This window comes from Myotis daubentonii, chromosome 2 (assembly GCF_963259705.1).
Source record: "Myotis daubentonii chromosome 2, mMyoDau2.1, whole genome shotgun sequence".
NCBI classification, from domain to species: domain Eukaryota; kingdom Metazoa; phylum Chordata; class Mammalia; order Chiroptera; family Vespertilionidae; genus Myotis; species Myotis daubentonii.
This window is the reverse complement of record NC_081841.1, coordinates 135,242,078-135,260,683: the sequence shown is the minus strand read 5'-3', so window position 1 is coordinate 135,260,683 and position 18,606 is coordinate 135,242,078. Positions and strand designations below refer to the sequence as shown.

Sequence of the window (18,606 nt, the reverse complement as noted above, 5' to 3'; positions counted from 1 at the left end):
GGAGAGAAAAGGGTATGGAAAATGCAGAACAGAGGATAAGAGCCATAGAGCATGCAGGGAGACCGTCCAAAATATATGTAATTAGAGCACCAACAAGAAAGAGAAAGAGAATGAGTCAAAAGACATATTTGAAAAGACAATGGCTAAGAATTTTATAAAATGTATGAAAGACATCAAAACACAGATTCGTTTTTTTTAAAAATTTATTCTGTGAAATAAAAGAATTTCACACCCATTCATCATAGAAAAACCAAAGACAAAATTCATTAAATCAGGAGAAACAAATTTTAGCAACAAAAATTAGACTTATAGTTAACTTCTTCATAGACTATGCTAGCCAGAAAAAAAAGGAATAATTAATACATAATCTTGGAATAAAATAACTGTCAACCTAGAATCATATACCAAATAAAATATTTTTCAAAAATGAAGCTGAAATAAATATCCACACAAGCAAATATTGATAAATTTTATATTAGCAGACTCACAGTAAAGAAAACACAAAGGATATTTTTTAGACAGAAGGAAAATGATCTTTCTGGTGGAAGCCCAAAGACAAAGATGCAGAACATAATAAAGAGCAATGAGAAGGTAAATATATGGATAAATATAAATAAATATTGACTATAAAAATAACAATTTCTTGTGAAGTTTTCAATAAATATGAAATTAAAATATAGTGATGACATATAAGTCGGGAGAAAAACAAATGGAGTTTAAAGTTTCTAAAACTTTTACATTCTCTTGTAAGAGGGTAAAAATACCAATTAACATTAGACTTTGATCCATTAATATTGTAATCTCTGCAGTAAAAGAATAATAAAAGAATATATAACAAAAACTAATAAATAAAAAAATTAGAATATTGATAATAAAACCAGAAGATGGCAAAAAAATGAGAGAAAATAGAACAGAAGAAACAAATAGAAAGCAAATATGATGGAAGATATAAACCAAAATATATTAATAATTATATTAAATATAAGTTAGCTAAATGTTCTAATTAAAATTATCAAACTGGATAAGAAAACAAAATCCAATTACATGTTGCTTACAAGCATAAGATACAGAAAGGTTGAGAGTAAGATAGTGGAAAATGATATGCATGCAAATTATTTTAAAGAATTATTCTGGCTGTCAGAGGGTAATAAATCAGAACTATGGGCAAAAAAACCCAAACCCCCCCCAAAAATGGTAACCCAGACAGAAGCCTGAGATTTATTTCAAGTGGGAAGTAACAGAGGTCAAGAGGTTGCAATAGCTTAGATGCACTATAAGGTGCACTTAGGTGCAGTTAAGCACTATAGAAAGACTATAAGTATAAAAGGAAAAAAAGGTATTCCTAAAATTTGTACCTTGTGCAATTGTCTTTTTATTCTTTGCTTTCTCTTTGTCTTTCTAATTGTTTTCTACTCCACACAGAAGTTAAGCCTCAGAATTAATTTATCATACATAACATCCATTAGTGGGATTACCACTTGACAACTGCCAATTTTTCAACAATGTTCCCCAATCTGTTAATTGAAAAGTTGGCAGCCCTTATATTTGAAGTTGTAGTATTGAACTCAAGGAAGATGCAATTATTAGATGAAATTTCTGAACCATAAAAGGTACATATTCAGCATTACTTTCATATTTAATCATTGGTATCCAGTGCATACTAGAGGGTCCTGGGAACTTAGTTATGGGTCCTTTTTTTGGATTTGACCTTCTTATTTTAAGAACAGTCCCAACCTGTAGTTGGCAACTTTTCATTGGCAACATATTTTTGTCTACTATCCAAGACTTTGTTACCATGAGATTTAAGCAAGCAGATATATTTAAATTAACAAAGATATTAATAAGCAAGAAAGTAGTAAGTAATAAAGGGCAAGATAAGTTAATACTCAGTTTATAAGAAATTATTTAAAATGAAGATTGAACTGCACTTTAATTGTTCCTGAAATATCCTAAGCAATAGTATTTGGCTTGGGAGGGAGAGCATAGAAATAGGACTGAGATTGAAACGCAAGGGTAAGTGTTAGTCTTGCTCACCTAAATATCCCTTATCCCTCCTGAAAGCCAAGGAAATAAAGGTTTTCAAAGGGAACATGAGGGTTTTAAATGTTCTATTTTGCATTACAATTTCTCATCTCTCACTTCATTGTTGATATTTTAAAAATTAACACAGCTCATATGAAAGAGCCTTTCACAAATTATTTACCCCATGAGGGAAGAGAATATTCCTAGTTCATACAAATGTACACCTTATAACAACTGATTTATTATCATATGTCTTAAGGACATTCACAGTGTCAGTAAATATCAACACTGCCCCGCTACCACAAATTATGCAGTCAAGTTTCCCACATTTGGAGAAATTTCAGCTGTCAGCACATCTGAAATGCAATGGATAAGCCTCACCCTGGGAAAACCACCTTCGTGATTATGGTATCTCCCCTGCCAGGTAATATCAACAAAACATTGATGCAAGAATAATAAATAATGAAATTCTGTTGAATTTGCCTAAGATTCTTAATAATCCACCTGAATTTGCCCTAACCGGTGTGGCTCAGTGGATAGAGCGTCGGCCTGTGGACTGAGGGGTCCCAGGTTAGATTCCGGTCAAGGGCATGTACCTTGGTTGCGAGCACATCCCCAGTGCAGGGCGTGCAGGAGGAGTTGATTGATCTCTCTCATCGATGTTTCTAACTCTCTATCCCTCTCCCTTCTTCTCTGTAAAAAATCAATAAAATATATTTTTTTTAAAAAAGAGCAATGAACACTATTCCTATATTTCTATTTACTTCCTGTATCCACCAGAGACTAAAAGTCTCTAAGAGTCTAAACAAGAACCAAGAAAATACCATGAGACATAAATGTCATCAGCAATAGATTAGTGATTCTCATAAATACAAGATTTTCATTGATGTTCAAGGGACTCTTCTATTTATGCCTGTGAATTGGGAAACTCAAAGTTGACAGAACAGTTCATCTTTAGTTTTTTAGACTAGGACTTATTTTATAATGTAATGAAGTCTTTCTAATAAAATAATTGGCCCTAATGCCCTGGCTGAGTGGCTGAGTTGGTTGAAGTGACGCCCAGTACACCAAAGGTTGCAGGTTTGATTCCTGGTCAGGGCACATATCTAGGTTGTGGATTTGATCTCCCGTCTGGGCACATACGAGAAGTAACCAATTGAAGTTTCTCTCTCACGTTGATGTTTCTCTCTCTTCTCTCTCTCCCTCCCTCTCTAAAAACCAATTTAAAAAAAACATCCTTGGGCAAGGATTAAAAAACATTTAAAAAAATAATTGGCTCTAACAAATTACATACAAAATCAAAGCCTTTATTTAAAAAAAAAACTACAAGCAAATGGTTACTATTTTTCCCCCACTTAAATTATACCACAGGAAAGAGAAAAGAGTATCTCTTTGTTTACAAAATAAATTGCTCCCTGATCCCCAGGAAAAAAATGAAGCTGGATATAGGCAATGTCAGGGATAGCCAGGCTCAGTTTGTAACTGAGATACAAAAATCTTGGCTTATAGTTCTAGTTCCAGCATTGACCTATCTCATAAGAATCTTACCCCGCCTGTCTCCATCTCAGTCAGTGGGGCTATTTTCATTTATTCAGATGTAGTGGCATAAGCTGAAGTCCTGGAAGCACCAAACAGAAACCATGGCAACCTTGAGCAATGGCAAGATTAACATGTCTTGAGCAAAAATGGAACTCCTCCTTTCAGCTTTTAGCCCTGAGAGAAAATATTTACATCTTGGATTTTGATCCTATGAATGTAAATATTGTCCCGTTATTTACAGGGTGTAATACATTTATTTTATTTCCATTGTTATTTCAACCAAAATAAGTTGGTGAACGGGAAAACAAACAATTGCACAAGCAACAGCAGGGAGACAGGAAGGAGCCTGGTGTATTTCAGAAAGGATGAGAACTGCCTGGCCCAAGCTTAGAGTTAGGTCTAGAAGAATAATAAGAGATGAGGTTAGAAAAGCAAATTGGAGAGATTACAAAGAACCTTGAATGCCAGCTTGATAATAGCAAAAAACATTACTGAAAGTTTATAGATCACTAAGTATGTATCAAGCATAATGCTTAGGCTTTACATGGGTTATTTTATTCATTCTTTACAAGCAGTGCTGTGAATCAGCCAGTATTTACCGTTACCATGAGAACTATTATTATCCCCTTTTCACAGAGTTTGGAAAACTTTGATAACTTGCCCAGGGTTACATAGCTGGTAAGTGGCAACGCTGATATTAAAACCCAGGTCACTCTGACTTCATAAGCCGAGTTCTTAGACTGCTAGGAGTTTGGGTTTTATCCTACAGGTTTGGGAAGGGGGGGGAGGGGGTGTGTTTTTTCTAATTTTGAATTTTTATCAAAATTATGTTTGCAAGAAAGATCAAACAGTTTTACAAAGCTTATTATAAAGAGCAGCAATCCTCTTCCTGTTCCTCTTTTTTTCCTCCACGAGACAAACCTTTTTAACTCTTCGTTTGTTTTACTGTAATTTGCCTCTAACCTTTTAAATAACATTACTGGACTGCTGCTTCTTGATTTTTTTGATATTATATTATATCTGTTTCTATAATGCATGATTAGGATTTTCTGTTTCTCCATTTCCCTGCCTGCACCACAAATATATGTCCTCCACACAAATATGTAATTTGGTTAAACAATATTCACTATTTACATTATTTTAATTAGATAAATACTGTTAATACCTGAGCCAAGTAGTACTGACACTATTACTTATCTTTAATAACCATTTGCTTTTCCTGGCTTTAATAATTTCCTTGCATGTTTTTTTTTTTTTAATTTGCTTAGTTTTCTGTCCCCAAAAGGTGTAACTTTCCCCTTAATATGTTCGAACGTGCCAGGTGCCCTCTCAATTTCATATTTGTGGGGATATGTCTCCCAGAGCCCTCTGACCTTATTCTCTGTCTGGTGCAGCTGTGTCCTGGGATCTTCCTTCACTATCTTGCTAAGCATTCCCTTAGCCTCTCTCTTTTGTTAGATCCCTTGATTCCTAAATTTCATGTCCTCCTTTTTTTATTATTATTATTACTCCCCCCCCCCTTTTTTTTTCAAAAAAAGAGTACATTCTCCACTACTTGCTGAGAAACAGTGGTTGGGAAGTGAATTTTTGGAGAACTTTCATTTCTGAAAACATTAGTCGTCTACCCTTAAATTTGTCAGGTTTGGTTGAGAATAGAATTCTAGGTTAAAATATCTTTTTACTTAGAGATTTAAACACATTTTTCCATTGCCTTCTACAGATGCTGTTGAGAAGCCTGCAGTCAGTCTGATTCTGGATCCTTTGTATGTAATCTATCCCCCCACTTACCCAAAGCTTTACTCTCTTATCTTTGTTTTCTTAAATTTCACAGTGAAGTGGCTTGGTGCGGATATATATTTATCCACTGGGCTGGGAACTGGGTAAGCCTTTTCAGTCTGGAAACTCATGACATTTTATGCTTGGAAATGTTAAAAAATTATTTCTTTGGTAAGTTTCCCCTCCTCCATTTTCTTTGGAAACCTTGTTCAGATGTCAATCCTCCTAAATTGACCTCCTTTTATCCTTTTCCTTGTCAATTCTCCATCTCTGTGTTGTTTTGCTTATTTTCTTGGAGATTTCCTCATTTTTATATTAAAACTCTCTTACCGAGTTTTTCATTTGTTACGATTTTTATAATTACCAAGAGCTCCCTTTTGTTCTCTGAACTCCTTTGTTTCCCAGTAGTTTCTTTCTTGTTTCATAATTGAATTATCTTCTCTTATCTCCCTCAGGATATCAATTGTAATTTGTTGCTGTTTTCTTCTCCCTGAAATTTTTCTGTTTACTCCAAATGACTTTCTTCAGATATCTACTGATTCTTGGTTTACTGTTCTTTCTTCAGCATGGGGGCATTTAAAAAGCTGACCATGAGTGGGCCTCACTGATGGTGAGCTTTAGTGTATGGGCAATCTAGTTAGGCAGTTTCAATAAGGAGTGTGAGGGTTAAATGTTATATGCCAATTTGGCTAGGGCTCAGGTGCTGAGTTGTTTGGTCAAACACTACCCTAGACATTGGTGTGAAGGTATCAACACTAATAAAAGAGAAAAATGGTAATTGGCGTACGAGCTACCCTTTTCATTGGCTAATCAGGGCTATATGCAAATTAACTGCCAACTGAGATGGCAGTTAACTGCCAACAAGATGGCGGTTAATTTGCATATGTAGGCACAATGCAGGGAGGCCAAAGGGAAAGCAGGAAGAAGCCCCCTGCCACTGACAGTGATCGGAAACCCAGGGGGGAGCTAAGAGCTGGGGGGCAGGGCAAAGGCGGCCCTGGGGCCGCCTTTGCCCTGCCCCCCAGCCATGATCAGAGAATCAGGTGCCTTTTCCGCCCTGGCCAGTGATAGCAGGAAGTAGGGGTGGAGCCAGCGATGGGAGCTGGGCATGGTCGAAGCTGGCAGTCCCAGGAGCTAGGGGTCCCTTGCCTGGGCCTAAAGCGAAGCCCACGATCGTGGGGCCGCTGCAGCTGTGGGTCCCCGCTGCCCGGGCCGAACGCCTAGGCCAGAGGCATCAGGCCTGGGCAAGGGGCCGATCCTGCGATTGGAGGGTGATGGGGGTCAACGCCTGAGGGCTCCCAGTATGTGAGAGTGGGCAGGCTGGGCTGAGGGACACTCCCCCCCACACACACACCCAGTGCACGGGGATCAGCGGAGCCGCGAGGCCTCCCGGCACCGGCATCAGTGTGACAGGGGGCAGTGCCCAAACCCCCTGAACCCCCTGATCGCCCTGCGGCTCTGTGTGCGACAGGGGGCGGGGCCACAACCTCCCTATCCGCCCTGCTCTGTTCGGGACAGGGGAAGGCGCCCCAACCCCCTGATCAGCCCTGCTCTGTACCTGATAGGGGGGAGCTGCCCAACCCCCTGATCGCTCTGCGGCTCTGTGTGTGACAGGGTGCAGTGCCCCAACCCCCTGATCGGCCCTGCTCTGTGTGTGACAGGGTGTGGTGTCCCAACCCCCTCCCCCCCCGCCCCACCCCAACAGGTCCTGCTCTGTGTGTGACGGGGTAGAGCCATAACCTCCCCTTCGGCCCTGCCCTGAGTGTGAGAGTGGCGGCGCCCCAACCCCTCTGATGGGCTCTGCTCTGTGAGTGACAGGGGCCAGCGCCCCAACCCCCTGATTGGCCCTGCTCTGTGCGTGACAGGGGGTTGCACCGCAACCTCCCCATCGACCCTGCCTTGAGTGTGACAGGGGGCGGTGCCCCAATCCCCCAATCGGCCCTACCCTGAGCGTGACTGAGGGTGGCATCGCAACCTCCTGATCCTCCCTGCTCTGTGCATGACATGGGGCGGTGCCCCAACTCCCCAAATGGCCCTGCTCTGAGCCCGACCAGGGGCTGCACCTAGGGATTGGGCCTGCCCTCTGCCACCCGGGAGCAGGCCTAAGCCAGCAGGTCGTTATCTCCCGAGGGTTCCCAGACTGGGAGAGGGCACAGGCCGGGCTGAGGGACCCCCCCTCCCTCCCCGAGTGCACAAATTTTTGTGCACCGGGCCTCTAGTCTATATATAAAAGCCTAAGCAACTGTTATAGCGGAATGACCAGAACAACTGGTGCTATGATGCACATTGACAACCAGGGGGCAGACGCTCAATGCAGGAGCTGCCCCCTGGTGGTCAATGCGCTCCCACAGGGGGAGCACTGCTCAGCCAGAAGCTGGACTCATGGCTGGCAAGTGCAGCGGCGGTGACAGGAGCCTCTCCCGCCTCTGCGGCGGTGCTAAGGAGCAGTGAGCAGGAGGATGGTAAGGAGAGAAGGGTCCCGGACAGCGAGAGGGCACAGGCTGGGTTGAGGACACACACACCCACCCCCCACCCCCGGCACGAATTTTATGCACCAGCCTCTAGTTTTATATATGTGATTAATATCTACAATCAATTGACTTTAAAGGAGATTACCCTCAATAATGTGGATAGGTCTCATTGAATCAAATGAAGGCCTTAAGAGCAAAAAACAGGTTTCCCAGGTGAAAATCCTTTCTTAGTTTAGCCTGTTGACCTGCCCTACAGATTTCAGAGTGAAGACTGCAACATCAACTCTTGCTTGAGTTTCCAGCCTGCTGGTCTACTCAATAGATTTTGGGGCTATCTGGCCCCCACAATTGTATAAGCTAATTCCTTAAAATAAATTTCTTAATATAAACATACATATATCTTATTGATTCTGTTTCTATGGAGATTTGGAACTGGCACAGGGAAGCCTCTGTTGCCTGTATATTTAGGTTTTCCTCTTGGACTAGTCAGATTTCTTTAAAAAGGCTCTTATGATCTCTTGACTAAAAAGGCAGTCTGGCTCACAGTAGGGTGAAAAAGCTGCAGTATTTTTCTGAACCTCCTGATTTTATTGTGGTACCCCAAACTTAAATTGTGCCTGGTAACTCCCAAATCGGAAATACTCTGATTTACTCTCTCCAGAAAATAAAAACCCTTTTCTTCAAAAATTGTGGCCTTCATTTGGACAGAGAGGACATTACCACCTAAATCTCTGAATTTATTCATTTCCAATGTTACACTTAGAAATTCTTAAATATATATTCCAAACATTTTTCATACTCTAGAAGAATAGTATACTTCCCCCCTTGTTTTCAACAGTCACCATTATAAAAACAGAACCCACCCTGGCTGATGTGACTCAGTTGGTTGGAGCATTGTCCTGTACACTGACAGATGGTGGGTTCAATTCCCAGTTGGGATGAGTGCAGAAGGCAACCGGGTGTACATCAATGTCTCTCTCTCTCTCTCTCTAAAATAAAACAACAACAGCAGCAACAACAACAACAACAAAACCCCGACAGAACCCACCAACTGCTCTCAAAACCTTTTCCTCCTCTTTTTCTTTTAATATTTTTAATGTATCAATTGACTTTTAGAGAGAGAGAATGAGGAGAGAGAGAATAAGAGAGAGAGGGAAACATTGATTTGTTGTTCCACTTATTTATGCATTCATTGGTTGATTCTTGTATGTGCCCTGACTGAGAATTGAACCTGCAACCTTGGCATATTGGCACAATGCTCTAACCAACTGAACTACCCAGCCAGGGCCTCCTGCTTTTCATTATTCCTTATAATTTCATAGGATGCCGTCAATCATTCTGTTTCAAGTTCAATAGCACACGAATTTCTCTTTCTTCCCTTTGGTCAATTGGTCAACAAATTCCTTTCTTTATATATGTATATATATTTTTAAAGGTCTTGCTCTTTCTTTTCATTATCTTTTCCACAACCACATTTTAAACCTTAAATTTTCTGCCTTTTGGGTTTTTTAAAAATATTTTTTTTATTGATTTCAGAGAGGGAGAGAGAGATAAAAACATCAACAATGAGAGAGAATCATTTATCGGCTGCCTCCTGCATGTCCCCCACTGGGGATCAAGCCTTCAACCTGGACATGTGCCTGACTGGGAATCAAACCATGACTTCCTAGTTCATAGGTCGACCTTCAATAACTGAGCCACACCAGCTGGGCTCCCTTTTGGGTTTTTATGTGCTGTCCTGACTCCATGACTTAAGTTTCTGCCCCTCTAATTTAGCCTGTGTTTTATAGATGACCTCGTTTTTTATCATGTTGCTCTTCTTTGCAAATACTTCCTTATTAACTTCTGCTTTAAGATAATGTAACACACATTTACTCCATTTTTTCCCTAAACCCTTTGAAAATGACAGTAAAATTTTAAAATTAAATAAATTTAGGCCCTGGACAGGTAGCTCAGTTGGTTACAGTGTTGTCCCCAAAAGCCAAGATTGTACATTTGGTCACATACAAGAATCAAACAATGAATGTGTAAATGGGAGGAGCAACAAATTGGTGTTTCTTTTTCTCTCTTTCTCTCTCAAATCAATCAATCAATACTTTTTTTTTAAAGGAATCAACCAATGAATGCATAGGTGGGTAGAACAATAGATTGGTATTTCTCTTTCCTCTCTCTGTAAAATCTAAACAAACAAACAAATAAGTAAAGAAATAAATAAATGCAAAAGATAAGCATACACCCATGAAAACAAAACTATAAAGCAGATGGATGAGTGATAACTTACTTAGTAGGCTTGTGAAAATTAAATCCTAAACCAGCTGTGAGGGAAGCCTATGAGTGAGATGATTTATACCATAAAATCTCAAAAATTCTTAGGAATTAGAATTACAGGAACCTTGGGCAGTGATGATGAACACATAGCTAAAAATAACAGATTGCTTGAAAGTCTGCATACAAAGCCCCTAGACCTTCAGATCCCTTCCACGACTGTACACAACTCTCTCTTCATCATCCCACTGGCCCTTCAAGTCTTACTAGGACACTGAAGGACATGGTGACATTTTTTTTCTTTTTTCTTTATTTTTTGTTAAGATTTTAAAAAGAGATATTTTATTGTTTTTTTAAATCTTCATTGTTGAAAGTATTACATATGTCCATCTTTTACCCCCATTGATCCCTTCTACCCTGCCCCCACCCCTCACCCCAGGCCTTCACTGCCCTATTGTCTGTGTCCATGGGTTATGCATATATGTATACAGGCTCTTTGGGTGATCTCTTCCCACCCACCCACCCCCGCTTTCCCTCTAAGATTTGACAGTCTGTTGCATGCTTCCATGTCTCTGGATCCATTTGTTTGTCAGTTTATTTTGTTCACTAGATTCCACATACAAGTGAGATCATGTGATACTTGTCTTTCTCTGACTGACTTATTTCGCTTAGGATAATACTCTCCAGGTTCCTCCATGCTGTGTCAAATGGTAAGAGATCCTTCTTTTTTACTGCTGCATAGTATTCCATGGTGTAAATGTACCACATCTTTTTTATCCACTTATCTACCGATGGGCATTTGGGCTGTTTTCAGATCTTAGCTATTGTAAATTGCGCTGCTATGAACATAGGTGTGCATACATTCTTTCTGATAGGTATTTCAGGTCTCTTAGGATATATTCCTAGACGTGGGATCACTGAGTCAAATGGCAGTTCCATACTTAATTTTTTAAAGAAACTCCATACTGTTTTCTATAATGGCTGCACCAGTCTGCATCCCACCAGCATTGTACTAGGGTACACTTTTCTCCACTTCTTGGCCAGCACTTGTCATTTGTTGATTTGTTGATGGTAACCATTCTGACAGGTGTGAGGTGATATCTCATTGTTGTTTTAATTTGCATCTCTCTGAAAACCATAAAAATACTAGAAGAAACAATAGACAGCAAAATCTTAGACATATCTCATAGCAATATGTTTGCTGAATACATCTCCTAAGACGAAGGAAAAAATAAACAAATGGGACTACATAAAAATAAAAAGCTTCTACAAACCATCAACAAATAGAAAAGGGATCTCTCTGTACAGAAGAATATATTTGCCAATGATACATCTGATAAGGGGTTAATTTCCAAAATATATAAGGAATTCATACAATTTAACAAAAGGGAGACAATCTAATTTAAAAATGGGCAAAAGACCTAAATAGACACTTCTCCAACAAAGGCATCTTTTTTATGTTTAATCAATGAGGAAAAGCTTTCCTATACTTGGCCCAGCAGGCTTATCCTCAGATATGGATGAGGTCAATGTGCTAAGTGCTTAAACCAGTGACTGACAAAGAGAAGTAGATCACTATGATTGCCTTTGACCAATGTGTTCCACCTCCCAGACCTGGTTGCAGAGTAAACACAGAAGAGTTGGGGGTAGGGCTGGCTGTTGAGTAGGCAATGCACAGTGTCTGCCACAGAGCAAGACCCATATCTTCTCTGAACTTGGACCTAATACTGAGGGGCTCTAGAGGGGTTTCAGATATGGGAAAGCAGCTCTTACTTCTGTCCAGGGCAACAGGTAAAACAAGCAGAGGAGAAGAGTTGGTATATCTTACCTCTTACCTTTCATTGCTCTTCCTGGGACAAAGGAGTCTTCGGCTTTCCAACTTCCCAATTTTTCTGGATCTAGACTAAGAAGAGATGAAGTAGAGGAAATTGGGAATTACTTGAGAACAAAGGCACATTATCATCTGCACTAAAACCTTCATTGTCATCATCAACCTCATTTCATCATCCAGGGCCTTTATGAGATCCCCACTTGTAGTAATAATACTGTATTCCATGCTGGCAGAACATCTGGGTGAACATGACCGCAACCTTTGTTCTGAAGGGACATGATTGACGCCCATGGGCATCAGAGATGTTTTATGGGTGAAGGCACACCTGTAGGGCTGGCTGTGAGCTGTGCTCAATCCCACCCACATCCCATTTTATGAGTTATGATCCCTTTCTTTCTCTTGCACAGATGATGATGACACACCAGTGGCTCATGACACCAAGACTAAAACTACTGCTTTGGGAGTTACTATAAAAAAGAATTAATAATGCAGATAAAAAACCTGGCAACATTCAAAGAGCAACATTTTTTTTTAAAATTGATTTCAGAGGTGAAGGGAGAGGGAGAGATAGAAATATCAATGATGAGAGAGAATCATTGATTGGCTGCCTCCTGCAAACCCCTTCTAGGGATCGAGTCCACAACCCGGGCATGTGCCCTGACCAGGAATCAAAACGTGCTCTCCTAGTTCATAGGTTGACGCCTAACCACTGAGCGACACTGGCTGGGCAAGATCTTTTTTAAGTGAATAGAATAATTAAGTAGTTCTATTATTTACTGGTCATAAGCAAGTAAAGCATGGGGAAGAAAGTATGGCTAAACATAGCATACCTCTTAGAATAAGGATAATATCATCTCTCCTCAAATAATTCCAGAAATGATTATTTGTTAATATATTTGCTCTATATTCTTAGCATGTACAACAATCTTTGGAATCAGTAACTAAGTCACTCCAAAAAATGTTGGGTGATATATGTATACTAAAACAAACAAATTTAATTTTCCAACCACCAATGTACCTTACTTTTCTTCTTATTTATTACCAGGTGGCCTGGGGAAGGGAGGAATCTACTTTACTGAAGAAAATATTTATCACATAGGCCCAATTAAAATTTATCTACTTTTGAATTATTTTTTTTAAATATATTTTATTGATTTTTTACAGAGAGGAAGGGAGAGTGATAGAGAGTTAGAAACATCAATGAGAGAGAAACATCGATCAGCTGCCTTCTGCACATCTCCTACTGGGGATGTGCCCGCAACCCAGGTACATGCCCTTGACCAGAATCGAACCTGGGACCTTTCAGTCCGCAGGCCGATGCTCTATCCACTGAGCCAAACCGGTTTTGGCAACTTTTGAATTATTTTTGAACAACATTTATAGGTTGTTGCAATGCCTTTTGTACTGCAGGCAGTAAATAAATCCTTAATAATATAAATAATAAAATTAAAGCAAATTTCTCATTGAGAGTCAGTCTGTTTTGATATAATAACTATCTTCAATGTCATTATATATTACATAATTCTTTCTAATGTATCTTCATCCCCAGCTACACATGCTGTACTACACATAAAATGGGGAAATAGATATCTGAAAAAAAGAAAGAATTAAAATATAAAAATCTATGCATTCTGCCGTTCTTTTCTCTAATGAGCAAAGTAGAGATTTATCCCCTGTTTTAAAGATTTTTCCTCTAAGAACTTTAAATATCTTAAAACAAGTCACACCTTTATATAAAGCCATTCACTTTGATGCAGTGTCTTTGTGCTCCAGGATTTAAAAATATACAAACACGGGATGTGGACTTTCATCTTGTCTTGTCAGGTGATAGTAATTCTCACTTCGGCTCTAAAGTCCCTCTGCCATGTGCCTTGAACATCACTACGGATACCTGGAGTGAGAATAATCCTTACTCTACTCACATTTATTTTGTGATAATAATGGTTGCTACTAATAAAAACTCTACAACTTTATTATTAAACACATTTACAACTAATTCTGACACCCAAGGATGTCTCTGCTTACCTGGATTAGAGAAAACCAATAGTTTGGTCTACCAAAAAAGCTCCCCTTTCTACTGGGACTGACACAGTATTCCCCAAAAGCATAAATGGCCACAGCAGGCTTACGTGGCAGTGATGCTTCCTCTCCTCTCTATCTCTGTTTCCCAGATCTGCCCTCTCCAGGCATCTCCTCCTGGCTCTTCTTCTTTGCTACCACAACATGCAAAGACACACACCAGCATAGAACTATTACCTGCTTTGCTAGTCTTGATTATGGAGGGAAAAAGACAGTTAACAAAATAAAGTTATCAAGCTACTGCTGTATATCTGTGAAACAAAGATCAGATTTCAATACTAAAGAGGAAAACTTGTAAAAGTCTTAAATTGATCAATGGGTTCTGTGGCCTTTGGGGTTGCCTCTGCAGAAGCAGTTCATCATTTGCCTGAACAATCAAATCAATATCCATGACCTTTTCCTCCAGTTATCTTTCTCCTGCTGTTTCTCCTCTCCTCCTACAGTCAAAAGATGATAATGGGATCACTTTTTAAAGAAAATAAACTAATATAAGGCAATTTTATAAATGACTTGTCATTAAAATGAAATCCTCTAAGAAAATTATGTTTAGATATCAAAATTATAAGGATGATATTTGGCATTATTTATAGTTGATAACATCTTCACATGTATCAGTTCATCTAATCTATTATAGTATCTTTTTAAAATTTATTTTATTTTATTTTATTTTATTTTATTTTATTTTATTTTATTTTATTTTATTTTGGTAATCCTCACCTGAGGATATTTTCCCATTGATTTTTAAGGAGAGTGGAAGGGAGGGAGAGAGACAGAGAGAGAAACATCAATGTGAGAGAGACACATCAGTTGATTGCCTCCCGCATGGCCCCAACTTACCAGGACACTTCAGTCTACAGGTCGACGCTCTATCCACTGAGCCAAACTGGATAGGGCAATTATGGTTTCTATTACATTGCCTCAGAGAATACAGAATAAATTTCTTCTGGAAGACAAAAAGTATTCATTTCTATATCCTGGATGGTTGAGACAGAGAAAGAATAAGTTAGCTGATTAAACTTCCACAACTCAGTTCACTGAGCAAAATATCTCGTATCCTCTGGAGCATATTAAAGTCATATCTCTATTGACACGTTCTGAAATTCAACTCAAAATACTCAAAATTTGAGTGAGTCTCTAAAGTTGACACCCTTGAAAACTGAAATAGACTCTGGTTGTTTCTCAGACCCATCAAGAATTCATTGTACCTGCAGGAGAGGCCCATACTGTTGGCTTTCTCAGGTTTCTCTTTGAAGAGACAATAAACAATCCCTTTCTGAAGAGAGGTGAGAATGAGTTTGCCTCTCAAGTTAAAAGGAGATGGGAAGTGTGAGGTGAGGTCAGGGAGCACTAGGCAAGTCTGTGGCTGAACTTGAAACCCATCCAACAGATATGTGTCAATCTTGACTCTGCTTAAAAGACAGAAATCCCAAACCTGAAGGTCCTCAAGTTTCAGGGAAATGAAAGTGCCTTCATTATTTGCCCTTAGCGATTCACTTAGCAGCCTGAAACTTTCTTGGCCTTGAGTACAACCATGAGGGAGTGAATAATTATTTAAACAGGCTCTGGTCATCTGTTTTGTGGTGCTATCTTCTTGGAAGCCTTCCCTGTACTTTCTTTCAAGGCTGACCACCCCTTCTCTGAATTCTCGTAGCATTTGGGGCTCACCTCTAAGCATCACTATATCATATTGAGATGATCAGTTTCAGAGGCCAGTTTTGAGTTGGGGAGATTACTCTGTTGGCAGCTCAATGGGAAGAAAGCAGAGACGAGGAATCCAGATGAAGCTCTTACAACAGTGAAATGCTGAAGGTCTGAACAAAGGCAGCAAGCAGTAGTATATATGCAAAGGAAATGACTAACTAATTTAACAGAAATTTAGGCCAAAAAGCCACAGAATGTGGTTACTGATTGTATGTGTAGGCATAAGGAAAAGAAAGGTGATGACCTCAGATGATGAGTGGATGGTAGTGCCATATTCTGAAGTAGGAAGGAGAGAGCATGGAACTTTGAGTGAGGCCCTTACATGAGTTCAGTACTGGACATGCTGAGTTTGAGGTTCTGTGGGAGTGGGCAGATATGGGGAGCAAGCAATTGGGGTAGAAGACTGGAGTTCAAAGACAGGTTAGAACTTAAAACATGGATTAGAGCTTGGCAGTGATCATGGAGAGGTGCTGCTCAGATCTCCTGTCAAGCTCACCTGCTGCAAGGTATGCAGCTGGCAGCCCTTTCTCCTTTGCCTTCAATGCACTGCTCACACCACCACACTCTCCCTGGGCTGCCCTCACCCAGTGACTGAGCATGCACCGTGCCCTGTGGGATTTCTCTAACACAGACTTTCAGGGCTGTGCCGCATCCTGAGGCCCTCCCTACCCAATTCTCCTTCCTTCCCGCTCTCCTTTCATAGATGTCTGATTAGCACAAAGGTCTAAAGACTCCCCTTTTCTCTTCTATCCCTTATAGGCATTTCTTCAAATAAATCTCTTACACATCTAATTCCATTTTGGTGTCTGCTTCTTGGAGAATCCGAACTGACACAGGAGTCATCATGAAAAGAATGGGAGTAAATGAGATATATTTGAAAGAACATATAGAACGGGAAAGAAGGGATTGAAATCTTAACATTAACAGAAAGAGTTGAGGAGAACTCGAACATTTAGGTGGTGACAGGAAGAGCTTCTGGGCCTGGGCTGCCTGGGTTTGAATCAGGCTCCACATCTTATTTATGTGTTGCTCTGGGCAGATTGCTTAGCTTTTCAAAACTTCACTTTCCTTGTGTATAAAGGGTGGGAAATAATAGTATTCACTGAAGTTCTGTTGTGAAGATTAAAATGCAATAATTTATGCAAAACTAGAGGCCTGATGCACAAAAATTCATGCAAGAGTAGGCCTTCCTTTCCCCGGCTGCAGGCACCGTCTTCCCTCTGGAACCCGGGACCCAGGCTGGCTTCCTCCAGGCCACCCGCAGGCACCTGGGACCCAGCTGGCTTCCCTCTGGCCCAGCTTTGTCAGGAAGGACATCCGGAATGATGTCCAGAAGATGTCTGGTTTAATTAGCATATTACGAGTTTATTATTATAGATGCTTAGAAAACTACCTGCATTTACTGAGGTCTCCATAAAAGTTGGTCGTTATCATCAGGCATAATGCATGAGGAGCCCCTTGAGTGGTCAGGGAAGGAAGAGGAAGACCAAAATAGTGTAACGCAAAGCCAAAGGAACAGCAGTTTTAAGGAAGAAAACTGTTTCAAATGTCATAAAGAGCCATGAAGAATAAGGTAAAACAATATCAATTGGCTTGGAAATAAACAACGACTTTGGCAAGAGCTGTTTCAGTGGCATGAGAGATGAAAGTCAGGGAACTGTGCCTTGAAGAGTGAGTGGTGGGTGAGAAAGTGGAAGGAATGAGCAATCTACAGTTCTTTGAGAAGCTTGGCTTTGAAGTGAAGGAGAGAGGCAGACATAGTCAGAACCCATGAGGAGAGTCAAGATTCTCTTTGCACAGAAAGTAAAATGCCTGAAGACAGGAAGAGAAACCAATTTTGGATTGTGGGTCTTCAGGAATTGGGAGAGAATGGTCTCCAGAGCACAGGTGGATGACTTAATCTGGCCAAGAGGCAGGATGGCGATGTTCTGAGACCACATAAGTAAGAATGAGGACAGATTGAGAGGTCAGAAGGCATTCTCAAGCAATGACCTCTATTTTCTCTCTATTGAAGACTCCAGGGTTGCATCTGGTAAAGGTGAAGAAGGCAGAGGTGGAGAAGACTATTTGAAGAAAGTGGGGAAAAATACATTTCACTGATATATATGTCCCTTCTCCCCTAAAGTGAGAGAAAACCACAGTTACCAAGTACCTCCTCTGTGTGGGCCATGGTCTGGGAACTTTCACATAGCTACTGTCCCTAATCTCCACCACCACCTGTGAGTAGGAATCATTATTCTCATTTCATAGGTGAGGAATGCTGAGGCTCAAAGAGATGAGTCATTGATCTAAGCTGAATAAAGTCTAGGGGAGCACTCAAGACATTTTTGTTGAATAAATGAACTGCACAGACCATGTTCTTTCTGATCTCCAGTTGGTTTTGTCCTTGGGGAATGTGTTTTCCAACAGCTTTTTTGCTTGAGAGTGTTCTTATATAGTTAAGTCATGGATCAGTCATAACCTCCAAAAATGTCACAGTAATGAAAAATGCAAAAAGTAGCTGGACAAGGAAATGCCTATGCTACTTTACCCCAAAACAGAAAAGCTACTTAAAAGATTATGACTCGTTGGGAAATGAGATTTGGGTGGATAAAAGCACTTGAAGCTCCAGTTGTTAACATTTCCATCAAGGACCTCCCTCAGAGTCAGCATTGATGTGTGCATTGTTTTAGTTTTGTTGTTAATAGCATCTGGATGAAAATGCCTGCCAAAACATTTCACTGGAGGATTTGGAATATGCTTTCCAACTGAAGGGTAGCACTAATGTTAATGTGTGCAGGTTGGCATTTGCCAACTCATCTGGCTGGAGAAAAAATAACCGATTGTGTCTTCAAGAACACTGTGTATTTTTTATACATTTAAGTCAAAGTCAAATTTGTCTTCATGTAATCACACTAGTCAAAGAGAGAATAGTACAAATGA

At 40.1% G+C, this 18,606-nt stretch overlaps 1 non-coding gene across 1 annotated transcript; it reads right to left on the bottom strand.

Moving 5' to 3' along the window:
- Positions 1-2,292: 2,292 nt before the first annotated feature.
- On the bottom strand, positions 2,293-2,453 carry LOC132229075 (U1 spliceosomal RNA). Its single transcript, XR_009451639.1, has one exon. It is a non-coding gene; the product is annotated as a U1 spliceosomal RNA (small nuclear RNA).
- Positions 2,454-18,606: the final 16,153 nt, after the last annotated feature.